This window comes from Mauremys mutica, chromosome 2 (genome assembly GCF_020497125.1).
Source record: "Mauremys mutica isolate MM-2020 ecotype Southern chromosome 2, ASM2049712v1, whole genome shotgun sequence".
Taxonomy (NCBI): domain Eukaryota; kingdom Metazoa; phylum Chordata; order Testudines; family Geoemydidae; genus Mauremys; species Mauremys mutica.
This window is the reverse complement of record NC_059073.1, coordinates 151,947,754-151,960,714: the sequence shown is the minus strand read 5'-3', so window position 1 is coordinate 151,960,714 and position 12,961 is coordinate 151,947,754. Positions and strand designations below refer to the sequence as shown.

Here is a 12,961-nt window from a genome sequence, read left to right as displayed (position 1 = left end):
TAGCTTTATACTATGTTTTTAAAGCAAATAGAAAAGTCCTTCATCCCACCAGAACTTCATACAGCTTTACATCAGGTCCTCACAGTAAACAGAAAATCATTTGCCCTACCTGGATTTTCTAGGGCATTATCCAGGACTCTCAGCAAGCCCTCTTCTCAGAAAGCCCACAGTTAGTTAGCTAGCTAGCTTTTCTTTCTTTCTTTCTTTCTTGCCCATCCTGAACTCCTACCAGACCCTTTCCAGCCTCTAGCAGCTTTCCCTCACGTCTTCTCCACTGGGCTTCCCCCTGTCCTTTAGAGAGGCTAGCTATCTTACATGAGGTTGGACAGGGGGTGCTAATTAGTCACAGATGGGCTGGACCTCACTACCATTAAAGGGGCAGAGTCCCAGGGGTGCTAGAACAATTTCTATAGTAAGGGTGTGACATTCTATACCTTGGGGGAGCATCTTGTAACCACCATATTCCTCATCTGTGTGTGTATATATAAATAAAATTGTGATCTTGCATGTGAGGTATCAGGGGAAAGGTTATGATCTGCTGAAAGTCATTTTCCTTCCATATATGTATATCATTGATGCATTTGAAGTTATGAGAACCGTATTGTATGGTTGTCATTAAAACATGCTGTAAGTTGGGGAATCAGCCAGATATTAGCTCCCCAGAGAAGGCAGCAAGGAAAGTAACCAATGCCCAGGTGGGGTGTCAAACAACCCATCAGCAGCCATTGTCCAGCATGGGAGTTACAATTCAATGACTCACCTGCATGAGGTCACACCAGCGGAATTGCTCAACCTTGCCTGGAGACTCAGCAATGCCCCCCAGACATGCCTTGACTTGTGTGTTCCCCAAGCACATGGAACTGAGGGTATAAAACAGATCACAGGCGCCCCATGCTGGGCCTTTCTCCTTCACCCACGTACACTGCAAGCAACAAAGACACTCTGAAGACTCCAACTGAGGGGACTGGCCCGGATTTCAAGGGTGAAATCGGTGTACTATGAACTGCAATATCCAGTGGGGTGAAAAAAACTGCTTAATCTAGATATTGCCTAGTTTAATAGAGGTGAGAGGTTAGACTGCATGCTTATATTTTATTTTAGTAACTAAGTCTGACTTTTTGCCTATCTTTTGAAGTCAAATTTGTTTAACTGTTTATCTTTACCAATGTGTTTGTATTAAGTGTGTGGCAAAACTGATCAGGTTTGCAAAAGCTAGTGTATGTCCACTTTCCATTGATGAAGTGGTGAACCAATTAATAAATTTGTACTGCTTATCTTGAGCAGTGTAAGATGGCATATTCCTAAGGTACTGTGCTAGAAGCTGGCTGGTGCCTTTCCCTGGGCGATTCATGACTGGCTCTGGGAGCATTCATGCAATCTAAATGGGTGTGGGTCTCTACATGGGATTGTGCTGAGTGATAACAGCACCTGGAGGGGTTTGCTGCTTGTCACTAGCAAGGCAATGTGAGAGACAGCCCAGGCTGGAGAGAGTTAAGAGGGGCACAACAGTCCCACAGTCCCAGGTTGCACCCCAGGGAACTCATCTCAGCTACAGAACCAAACTATAAATTTGTAAATGGTGGACCACACCCCTAGTTCCAGCACCTATGCCAGGCCCACTAGCAATAGTCCAGCAATCATTCCCAAACAATAATTTCCATAACTATCAAGTATTTTTAGGCAGTTCTATAACTTGCTTTCCTGACCACATACATAGAATTATTTTAGGAAAGGTAAATCTACTTGGCATATTTGTGATAGCACTTTTGGCAAGGGGGTGGGACTGCAGAAAAGAAATGTATTTCAAATTGCATATGCCTCAACGTATCTGCCACTTTATAGTCACTGTGTAACCCAATAAATGAGAAATACTAGTATTGGCTGTAGAGTAACAGCTCCTATCTGTGTTCAACTAATTCCATGTGGTCAAGGAAATAAAAAGAGATTTATTTCATTTATTAAAACAATTGGAATCTTTACTTTCAAGATCATGCATAATCAGTACTATCTCAGGACGCCAGCTTGCACTCTAAACAACTGAAATTTGACCACCATTCCTCTTTAATGTGTGGTGTCAGTACCATCTCTCAGGGAGACAGACTTCCCCATTTGAGAGTCCATTTTGACCCCAAATACATTAACCCAGCCTGCCCACATTTCTTCCTGTGTTGTCATATAAGATGTACTCCACATGAAATAAGGAACATCGACCTTGAAAGGAAAGGGAAGGGAAAAAAAATAAATAAAAAACATTCAGCAGCCCAGACCGAGATCTAGGCTCTGTCAAAATGATTTCTTATTCCATTTTACTGAAGCAGTGCCATGCTTTATCACTTCTGAGTTCATGTCTTACAGCTGAGGCAGCCCACTTGAATTGGTAAGTTGTTTAGTTAAAGTATACATGTGCTATTCACATTGTCAATATGATTTAAAGGGAAAGAGGCGTTTTGCAGGTGAAATACAGCTGCAACAGTCATAGGAAAATGGAACCCAAAACATTAAACCATCTATAATTAATTGCTATGTGTCTCACTAAACTTTTCTCTGCATTTATGGGCAGTTTACAGTTAGACTTGTGGTTTGAGATGCTGGTGAGTGGTGATGATACCAGCTTCAGATCATTTGGGAGCTTTTGCTAAAAAGTCTTTCACAGAGACATAAGTAAAATGGGTCTGGTAATCTTAGGTAAAGTCTGATGAACTGTCCCCTGCATCATTAAATCACCACACAAGTACATACACATACACTATGGCATAACTTGCAGCAGTGCTGAAGTTGCTTTCTGAGTATAAACTGTAGTTGCTGGACACTTCAAAACAAAACAAAAACCAAGTCACTGAAATCTTTAGTTTTCAGCCATGAAAGTTAATACTTCATTACACTTTGCTCAGAAGCAGTTGAATTTATTTAATATATATTTTATAGAGGTGGTCTGGGATGCTTAAGTTCGGCAACACAGGCAGGGTGCTGCTTTAATATGAAGTATCAGTGGCAGTAATAGTGCAGAGTAATTCTCCTGAAGTAGAAATATCCCTATTAAAGTCCAACTGCGGAGGGTGATTTGCCCAAACAGCAGAGAAATCAAAAGCCTTCTTATTGTGATTTGCAAATAAGTAAGCCCAGATCTGGAATGCTAGAAGAGCTCCCCTAACTCTGTTTTAATTTTGTTTTAATGTAATTGAAAAATCTGTGGAGCCAGTGTTGAAAGTCGTGCTCATTTTCCATTACATTATAGTACAACACCAAACAGTCTATGCATTTCATGTAAATTAACATGATCAGACTACAATGAATATAAACACTCCTCCATCTGTAAGTTCTGAAACGTGAATAAATAAAAACTTGAAAGTAATGCAGATGAAGGTGCTGACAAAAGAGCTGTACAAATTCAGAACTAGGTCAAAAGTGAATGCATTAGTGCTCGATATAATTCCATCTGAGATTTTAATGTTCTCTTTCTCCTTTTGTTCTTGCTGCCAATTGATTACCTTTCAGTAAAGTTTACATGTTATCATTAAATGTTAATAATGCATAAATATTAAGCACATCATTGTAAACTTAGCAACACTATTAATACCCTCAATCTTGGTAGGTAATATTAGAAGTTACCAAGATCAGTGTCAATTGTCAGAATCATAAAAACCCTGTTACTCTGAAATTGATAGCTATAAACAATAGTTATGGTGCAATTCATAATTAATACATTCATCCCTTTCTCTGTGGAACTGCATAGAAGGAAGAAAGCAGTGTTAGAAAATCATAAATAATTCCACTTAAAATTCTTTGTTTTGTTTTTATAACATATCCCCTTTTGTCTGTCTATATATGGCATTTCTAAGGTATCTGTCACCACCTTAGTACCTTGGCATATTCTGCTCTGCAGTTTGTTCAACAAAAAGCAAAATCAACCTTCTGAAGCATAGATGTTACTTTCAGCTTCCTCACCACAGATCCTTGTCAGGCAGGGCATTGTTAGAGAAGCAGGCAAAGACTTAAATATGCATTGCTGCTCTAGATTTTCAACCCCACTAGGTGACAACTGCTAGTTAAAGTATACATGTGCAGTAAGCTTTACAACCCCCTAAGTGTGCTAAATCATTGTGTTGGCTCAAATTTGTTTTTTAAGAGCTTTGCTGACTTCACAGCTGGTAAGTTGACACTTTCCATCACTCCACCACTTGGCAACAGATGCCTCTCACTTATGCACAGATGCTGAGTATCCACCCAACCCTAACATTAGCCTTGTGTTCTGAACTAATTGGGCCAACACAGTTGTAATTAAGATTTGAATAATTAGAAAACTAACATGATTACTTACACACTTAATCTTCAGATTGTATCATTATATTTTTTTTCTGGAATTATGGTTGTTGATCCCTTCTTATTTCTTTGTGACCTGTACCCTCATCAGCCTTCTAATCAGTGGAGTAGTAAATTATTTTGAGGATGTTAATTATAATAAAATGGCTTTAAAGAGGATTGGTGGACAGCAATCTTACAGTGGTACAATAAGCACTTTTGATTGAGTTTGTCTTCCGATCAATTTGCCTTTTGTATGGGTTGTCCCTGAACAATTTCATAGAAAGACTTTTCACGCTGTGATTTTTCTAATATAGAGCATTTCAATGCACATGGGTGCATGATACAGAGGAAGCTGGTTAACATGGACTAATATCCATCTGACTTGATGTCTGTTCTAAGTTGGTGGACAGTGGGGAGTTACTTTCCAGCAAGGGAAAACAGGTGAGGGGAGAAGAAACAGTGAGCTACTTGGGAAGTCTGTCCTCATAAAATGATGATTTCAGTATTAGCAGACAATAGCAGGGAGTCTTATTTGGAGGACAGATTGGTGACGGGAGTAGGTGACGTAAGGGAAACCTTTAGAGAACTGAATGAAGTCAGGAAAATGTCCATCCAATACATAGGTGTAGATGCCATTCCAAACCTTGTATACTTTGGATGATAAATTTACATGAATGAACTCTTTAAGGTTCATCAGTCACTCATATACATCGTGTGTGTGTGTGCACGTGCGCACACACGTGTCCCAGATCTGTCTGAGATATGCTTCTAAACACGTCCTCAGAGCCCAGATCAGCTCCTGAACTCAGATATCTCCATCTGAAAATGTTAAATCCACAGCAGTTGAGCTATTTTAACCTTTTACTGTTTATCATGATGCTTTATAACTACAGCAGATAGTTTCTGATTGCTAATGTATGTTTGTGGTTTCTAATGCATGTTTCTGGCAGGGTTGCTAATGTATGTTTCTGGCAAGTGTAGCATTTTACTTTAAAACTTTCTTCTCGATAAATAAAAAATATGGTACATTTATATAAGAGATACACACTTCACACAATCTACACACTGGTTTTATAAAGCACAGGGCATCAGAATAAGGTGGTGTGATATGTGCTCTTTCTGATGGCTGATTTTAGGACTCCAGATCTTTGGTTGCATGTCAACATATAGGAAGTCTGGTCTTTGTTATTTAAGTACCTCTTAAAGTGTGGACAAGGGCAGACACTTCATCCATAGTATTGGATTGAAAATCAAATTGAATTTAATAGAAGTTTTGTTTGAATAAGGAATCAGTATCAGGCCCTAACAGGGTTACTTGATTTTTTCCTGGAACTAATTCAGATCTTGGCATTCAGCATCACTCAAGAAGTATTAAGAAACCTACCAGACTGGACCACATGTGACGATCCCTTCAGCAATATAGACCTAAAGAAACCTTGGGTGAAAATCTGGTACTGTTAGAGTCACCCTTTTTTTACAACTTCTATTATCGTAGCACAATATATTTTATTAAACTCCTTTAAAACACCTGGACATGTATCATAAATATTTATAGATGTGTTGTATGATGGCCAGAACTGTTTATTTCTTATGGTTTAACCTCAACTTTAACTTAAGTTGGAAAATTAAAATATATCATCTGCAGTTGAGAATGTCTTCAAGTTCCCCCTTCTCTCCCACCTCCTGAAAATTAACATATGGAGATATACTTATCTCATAGAACTGGAAGGGACCTTGAAGGTCATTGAGTCCAGTCCCCTGCCTTCACTAGCAGGACCAAGTACTGATTTTGCCCCAGATTGCCCTCTCAAGGATTGAACTCACAACCCTAAATTTAGCAGGTCAATGCTCAAACCACTGAACTATCCCTCCCTATCAAGGTAAAGAGCCCCTTTTAATAATGATGGATGTAAGCTAGGCCATTCCAGTAGTCCAAACATATGTTATCTGCTTAGATACATAAACTATTAACATAGAATAATATAGAATATTTTGTCAGAGACTGCAGGGCAATAAAAATTGCCAAAGCCAGGTTAAAAGGAAATGCAGGAATTCCTAAGAAACAGAAACTATTCATAATTTTATATATTTCCCATTAAAACCATCCAAACCTTTACTTTTTCTCTTCTGTTTATGCATCTTCCCCTTTCATCTCTCCCACTAATGGAGTATACTAAGACTTGGAAGGATTTGATGTTGATCAACATAGATTTTATCATACACAAACACACAAATACTTCCATCGATAATAACACATTTAGAGATAGGCAAAGTCAGAAAAATGCTACTTGAGAACATATTAGCATTTGATTTAATCATATTTATTTTGTGTATTTTGACATGTGATGTTGGCAATTTGTATTTTAACAATTACAAAGCTATACCTTTTTGAATCTCAACATCTACTGTTGTTAAATAAATATTGTCTCATCCTCTTAGTGTTTGCCCATACCCATAATTTCCTGCAACTGTGAACATTTAAAATCAGTAAAAATATAGAATGCTTAAAAATAAATATTGACATTACCTGTCAAAATTATTTAAAAAAAATATAAATTACATTCTGCCATGCCTAAGTATATAGTATTTGATATATAGAGATAGACCCAAGATAAAATCCCAGATCTCAACAGACTTAAACTTTATGGAAATACAGACATATTTTTGCAACTTGAAGTTATCTCTAATAATATCATTGTAGAGATTCCAAGAACTCCAAAAATGATGTCACATAAATAGGGAAATATTGACAACTTTTTCCTACATAAATGGAACAACAATTTTAAGAGGGGAAAAAATGCTTCTTTGGCTAAAGAAAACCTTACCAGTGTCAGGCCTGGACTGGCTCAGGATGCTTAAAACATCATGGTATATGTGGGAAATGACTTGTGATTTTTTTTGCCTGGTCTATTAAATAAGTGATACTTCAAGGCATGGTATCTCATGAATCACTGATGCTACTGTTACACAGTTGATCCACCGGTGACTGTTACTGCTCCCCGGTTAAAGTTCCTTTAGCTTGTGTGGTTAGGGATCTATTCTTTGGAACTACAAGTCCCAGGCAGAGGTGTATAATTAACGGAGTTGTCTGAAAAAAAAATCATCCAGCTTCAGTCCCAGGTGTTGACCCAACCAAAAGGGTTAGTAAGCTATATGCCATTGGACAACCGGGAATCTCACTCAATTAATGATAATTGTTCCTAGTCTTGGTAGTTTGTAACATATCAGATTTCAAAATCACATTGTTATTACCTTCTGGACCTTTTTCTCCCACTTAATTTCCAACTTGATTTTAAACACCCTGTACCTTGAAAGCTGTTAGAGCTGGAACTAATGTTGAATACTCTCGGATAGCTTTCAAGTATCATAAAGCATTAATATCTAGCTCTAGGAGCTGGTAAAAATATTGGCTGTGAAAGTAATGCTGGAATTGAAGTGTGAGGAGAAAGCAACATAGTAATTAGAATTATCCTATTTTAAATAATGAGTGGGAGTTCATCTATTATTTCGCCCTAACGTTTTTTATTATTTTTCAATATCAATTATTTAAAACCTGAGTAATTTCACAAACAAAATTAAGGATAGTTTAATTTGTGCTCCAAGAGACTGCAATTCACTTCTGCTGCAAAGTCTAAGAGGTTGTTTAAATAGCTATAGGACCTGGTCCTTTAGTTCAAGCTATAGAGGCTCATGCTTTTTGTTATGGCCACCCCACCTTCAATACCTGGTGTTGGACAAGTTAGTGGTCCTCACACAACAGCATTAAAAAAGTTGGGATGGCTGTCCCCAGGAGTGAGAATGCATCATTCCAGCATAGTCACCTTAAGAAGGATATAAATAGAATGGTAAAAAGCTGGGGAAGGGAACAAGTTCTCCTTCTCTCCATCAATGGTTGTACCAATGTGCTACACCTGGTCAACAAAGTAGAGAAAATATTGGATGGGGATGGAAATAATGACATCCAGTGAACTCCAGGTGGGGCTGTTGCAGCACTTCTTGGATGCGGAAAACGGGAACTGCTTGTGAGGTCATGATATAAGCAGCATGGGAGTCAAACAGCCACTCAGACTTTGCCAGGAGAAGGAACCAGTCACAGCCCAAGGGATACATATGCACTTTTCAATCAGTTTTATGAAACAATTGAAGTTCTGAATAATTAACTTTAATGACAATAAACCTATTGGACTAAAATAGCCCAATAAGCAAGGAGGGGACATACACTTTAAGATCTGAGCCCTGGTCTACACACAGCCCCGGGGTCGAACTAGGGTACGCGAATTCAGCTACGTGAATAACGTAGCTGAATTCGAACTACCCTAGTTCGAATGACTTACCCGTCCAGACGCCGCGGAAGCGAACTCCGTGGCTCCAAGGTCGACTCCGCCAACTCCTCCTGCCACGGTGGAGTACCGGAGTCGACCACGGCGCTTCCGGAGTTCGAACTATCGCGTCTAGATCAGACGCGATAGTTCAAACTCCGAGAAGTCGAACTCGCCGCGTCGACCCGCGCGGTAAGTATAAACGTACCCTAAGACACTGACTTCCCAAGGCAGAGGAACACTTGGACAGATCACTGAAATTATTTCAGCACCAGTAAACTTTTATAAACATTGACCCTGGGACAATGACCAGATTGAGGATAGCTCAAACGAGTCACAGTAGTACTGCCCTGTAAGCAGCAATGTCACTCAGCTGAATGCTGCAGTCTCATCTCTCAGTTCAATTCACCCAGCATAGAAGGTGGGTTTCTGCCTACAGTAATGTTGGGGACAAGCAGGGTAGCTGGTGTGCGCACCAGGGAGGAAGCATGACCATATCATAGCATCCTGGACTGTGACCCACCATCCCACCCCAGGCAGAAGCATATGCTAGCAATAAAAAAGCTATCTGCTGCAGTTATAAAATATCATTTTAAAGGTTAATAAGAAAGTAGCTCAGTTTCTGTGGATATGTTTAGATAAAAATATGTGAATCTCAGGAGCTCTGAGTCTCTGTGGATATCTATCAAATTTATCTATAGAGCTGGGTTTTTATAGTGTATTCATCATCCTCTTATAATGCCTTGCATAAAGGGCCTGATACAGCTACTACTGAAGACAACAGGACTCTTTCTATTGACTTTAGTGGGGGTTTCATTGCATCTTAACTCAGGTTTGATTGCTCCCAAATAATTTTTTTTTTGCCTCTATGGTACAAACGTTAGCCTTCTAACTGCCATCTTCTGACCAAGATTTCCCCGAGTTTCATCTGCTGCCTTAAGGATCTCTTTAGGAACATGGCATTGGACAATTAAAAATATTTGGTATTTTCTTTCCAACTTTTTGTTGGTGGACACAAAATCTATTTTCATAAAACGGACAGATCCCTCTTTGCCTAGATGAGAGCTTTGGACAACAATCCTACTGCAGTATGGTTCCCTTTATACCTGCACAGAAGAGTATATATTGTAACAAAGAGGCATCAATAAATCTCACACTCATTATCAAAGAACATTTTACTCCTTGGACACTTTGGAAAGTTTTAGAATGTAAACTAGTAAAACCCAACTTGTTTATAGCTATATAACTTCAAAGCATAATATGCTGATGCATCAAATGGTTGTTTTGCATTCATTTCCTTTTCTGTACATTTATGTTTTAGTACACTTTGGTTTTTGTTATTATAATTTCTTATCTTCTAAAACATATATCTAGTTATTTATTAATATATCTTACAACTGCTTATCTTTGCATCTGTAATCCTAGTCCTTGTCAAGATAAAAATAATTGTATAGCTCTGTACTTGTTTTGTAATATATATAAAGGAAGAGGAAATAATATAATAAAGGAAAAGCAAGATGTCTAATTAGACTTCTGAAAGGACATAGACTCCTAGAACAATAAACATGCTTACTCCCCACCACCCTTCTGACAAGAGATATTTCTCTATTATCTTTGTATTATGTTTCTTCTTAGATCCTAGTCACAACATTTATCTTAGTGTTATGGTTCTCTCTCCCTTTTTTCAAATGTTTGCCTTCAGGGGTACTGAAACTACTAAAATACATTGTCTTTGGTGGATCTGCATTAAAAATCACTTCTTTTTCCTGAAAAACAATTTAAAGCAGCACATTTTTGCCTTGCAAATTGATCTTTTAAAATATATAGAGAGAGACCTAGAGCCATCTGACCCAAGTTTATTTTTCTCCAACAATTGCAATTTCCATTTGGGAATATTATTGTTAAATATCTGTGATAGAAATACTTAAAAAATGTTACTGTTTACTTTTTATTGATTTTTAAAACATGCCATACGAGAAAATGTATTAGAACAAGTCATAAAAAGGACAACTTAATTATAGATATGTCAGAGATAATGGTATAATTATTTCTCAGAATGCATGTTAGGAAAAGAAGAATGATCAAATGGCCATACCACATACAGATGCAGCCTACATGTATACAATATTTTGTATTTTTAGGCAGTATGCAAAATGTATTGTTTTTATGTTATTGCACCAATTATTTATATAAACATGGGGAGAGACTCTTTGGATTTGCAATTAATTTATCCTTTCTCTAATACAGCATCTGTCCCAATAAAATGTCGAAGATTCAAAATAGGTTCCTGGTAAAGAGGGGAGATGCTGAGATACTCAGTTACTGCGATGATGGGGACAATATAAGGACCTAGATAGATAGAATAGACAAACTTTGTGTTGTGCCTTGTATGCCATGTGTGACTCTGCAATGAAACTGGCAACTGAAGTAAGCTACAGAGGACCAGTTCTGTCTGTTACTTATCAGAGGAAGACTTACATTAAAATGAATTTGTTACATCTTGGATTTTAGTTTAAATTATAGTATACTACTAACTATTTGGGCATGGTGAACCCAATTTTGATTCGTGCCTCCCCCCCCGCCACAACCGGTTTCTGTATTCAAGAAAAATCCAAGCACACTGAATTTAATCATCTAGTTGCATCTGGTAAACTGTAATCCCAGCTAATACACATGGGAATATAATCCTGAAAAGATCTGAACACCTGCAAAGCCCTGTACAATCAATGGCTGTTCTGGGCATTCAGCACCCCTGGAGGATCAAGCCCTCTGTTAGTCCAACAGAGAATTTCTGAAAGATACTAAAGTGCATGAATTTCTGATTTAAAATATGCATGCTCATTGATCACAAATAGGGCAAAAAAATGTCACACAGTTATTACAGAGAAAAGTGAGTTGATTAAAATAGGTGACCTTTAAAAAGCATTTGCAAAAAATGTCTACTGTTTGTTAGAAGATAGCGCCCGAGGGAATTCCAGACTGGGTTCAATTGAATAGTTTAAACAACAAGCTTAGAAAAAAATGTGGGATTCTATGGTTTTTGTGTGTTTGTTTGTTTGTTTTTAAACAGGAAAATATATTTCTTTGGAGTACTTTCTTAGTCTTTTTTTAACTTGACCTATTAATACATTCAGATGGCTGGCCTGATGGCTATGCTTTATTCTGTCACACAGGACACCTCATTTGAACCCAACCTAAGGTTCCTCACTTTATGGGCTGGTGCAGCTCAGATGTGTCATTGACTTGACACACTTGGGCTCTCAGGGTTAGAGAGAGTGACAGGTAATTGCTACATCAGTGCAGCGTGTGATGGTTAATTCAAAGTGGCACTGGTGATGGTCTTGAAAGCTCACCCATTCTGTAAACTAGATAAAGGGCACCACAACTTTCTAAAAGAAAGAAGTCATATTATATAAGAAAATGGTTGTCCCTCAAAATAAAGTGCAAGATTCTTAAAGCCAAATCTGCACAGATGTGCAGTGAGTGCTAAATACCAAGATGGAAAAGTTTACCTGGGATGAATGGTAAGGACTGAACACAGAAAAAGCACATAAAGTTAGTTATATACTAGCCTCAGCAAACCTTTGATTTGCAGACATAGATGAGTTGCTATAAGAGAAAAGCAAATCTTTTTTGACATTAACCATATCATATTTTGATTAAGTTTAGTTAACTACATCTCCCTCCCCTTACCCAAATTCCTCCACTCCCGCACTTTTTGTACATAGCTACTCTTCAAGATAGCACCCAGTTCCAAAGGCAGAAAGGCCAAAATACTGAAAGAAAAACTGTTCTCATGTAAAGTCCTGCCCAATTTCGTAGGCCTAGGAGGTTTGCCTAAGCATTCAACTTCCGGGTGGGAATCTGAAGCAAAGCTGAACTTTTTGAGACATGCATATCGTTAGTCAGTACAATGATGAATGTCCAGTTAAAGGCAGAGGGTCTGGTTCTGATCATAAGAGTAATTCAGAATTAACTCCAGTGAAGTCAATAGGCTTGCACTGAGGTAACTTCACACTGAATAGGTCCATTATCTGTTCTCGGGCACACATGTTTATCAGACAATGGAGTAAGAAATGTTATTTTTGAAAGAGAGTGCAATGAGTTCTTGTTATATTTACCAAGTTACCAGTAGTTAAAGGTTTAAAATTAGATTTACTGTAACCAACTAGTAAAAGAACTTAATATTTTATTAGCATTTTAGTTATAAGTGCAATAACCATTAACAAGCAAAACATTCACAGATTCTTTTGAATGGCTATGAAAAGGCTTTTAGCTTTTGCTGGATAATGAGCACCTCAGTTAAGTGACTAAAATGCTGCTTTAAATGAAAGCTTGTT

General features: G+C 37.9%; 1 protein-coding gene across 3 annotated transcripts in view; it reads right to left on the bottom strand.

The window, feature by feature from the left end:
• Positions 1 to 12,961, bottom strand: part of CDH12 (cadherin 12) — a 914,698-nt gene that overhangs the window by 317,284 nt on the left and 584,453 nt on the right. The window contains exon 1 of one of the 3 annotated variants that reach the window (XM_045005601.1): positions 3,862 to 3,957. The exons of the other annotated variants lie outside the window; for them this stretch is intronic. The gene's annotated coding sequence lies outside the window, so the exon portion shown is untranslated. Of the gene's footprint in view, positions 1 to 3,861; positions 3,958 to 12,961 lie in introns of those variants that run through there. 3 annotated transcript variants of the gene reach the window in all.